Source organism: Alligator sinensis, unplaced genomic scaffold (genome assembly GCF_000455745.1).
Source record: "Alligator sinensis unplaced genomic scaffold, ASM45574v1 scaffold829_1, whole genome shotgun sequence".
In the NCBI taxonomy this organism is placed as follows: domain Eukaryota; kingdom Metazoa; phylum Chordata; order Crocodylia; family Alligatoridae; genus Alligator; species Alligator sinensis.
Genome location: NW_005842399.1, coordinates 374095 through 375475, shown reverse-complemented (window position 1 = coordinate 375475; position 1381 = coordinate 374095).

Here is a 1381-nt window from a genome sequence, read left to right as displayed (position 1 = left end):
CGGCCCCCGGCAACTTCCGTTCCGGCTCTCGCGCATGCGCCGTGTGGCTCTGAGGGCGGGGAGGGGCTGAGGCAGGGACTGGGTGGGGGAGGGGCAACAAGGGCTGCAGTGCAAGGGGCTGTGTTGGGGCAGGATGCAAGGGGCTGCATTTTTGCAGGAAAGGGGTGCACTGGGCTAGGAGGGGGCTGTAAGGGCTGCATTGGGCCTGTATTTTTACAGGAGGGGGCTGCATTGGGGCCAAGTTAGGAGCACACCGGGCAGGCAGGCGAGTCAGTGCAGGCCCCAGGAGGCCACCAGATGTGGGAGGCTGCAGCTGCATGACGGTGAAGTGGGGCAGTCCAGTAGCATTTTCCCCAGTGGCTCCCTAGCTGTGGCCTTGGGAGCGCTTGCCGGCGGCGGGCAGGCGGCTGGCTGCTTGGGTGCTCCTTCCTGCTCCTCGGCAGTTGCCGCAGGTGTGCAAAGCTGCAAGCTAGGGTCTGTGCCAGCCAACACTGACAGCTCTTCACGTGTCCGGTTCATTTCTGAGCGTACGCTGCTATGCACAAAACATCAGTGATCCGACTGAGGACACATCTCGGGTGTTTCCTCGAATTTCTACCTCAAGTCTGGGGTAGTAAGAAGTCTAGAAACTCAGGGCAGAGCCCACGGCGCTGCCGGCGACGACTTGTGGTTGTTCCGAATGCCCGATGAGACCAGCACTGACGAAGTGAACTTGGGTTCGCAAAAACTTGTGCACGCTCTGTCTCTAATGACGTAGTCTATAAAGGTGCATATCTACCCTGCCGTCTGACTGACTTCGAGCTAACGTGGTGGACTACCTCTCAGCACATCCTGAGACACTGCCACTTTTATATCTTCATCCAAAGTTCATTTTTACCAGTGGATCCACACACGCAGTAACATTTGCAGTCAGCACAAAAGTCTGGCTTACGTGTTATTATTAATCGCTGAATTGAGCGCGTACTAAATCAGTTAGCTGAGCCTTAAGCGCAGCTCTTGCAAACTCGGTGAAGTTGTGTTTTGTTCTCCCTCTGGAATAGGGGTAAGTGAAAATTTTATCTGGGTGGGTGCTGCTGATCTGGCCCTTAGGAGCTGGAAAGGATCCTCTTCCCCAGATTTGATGCTCCAAAGCTGCTTTTCTTTTCCTGTGTTGCTTCTTTACTTGTTTACTTGGCTGTTAAAACTGGCCCTGGGTTTCCTACCCTTACCGTGCTCTTTGGCTGTAGTAAAATTGCAAACATTGCGCAAAAGCTGTCTGTCTCTCTCCAGCTGTTCCTGCAAAGCCTCACAGCAGCTGAATAATCCCCTTGGCAGCTCCTCCCTGGAGAGGATCAGCTCTTGTATTTGTTTAAACTCTGTGTATTCCTAACTTCCGTTCCAT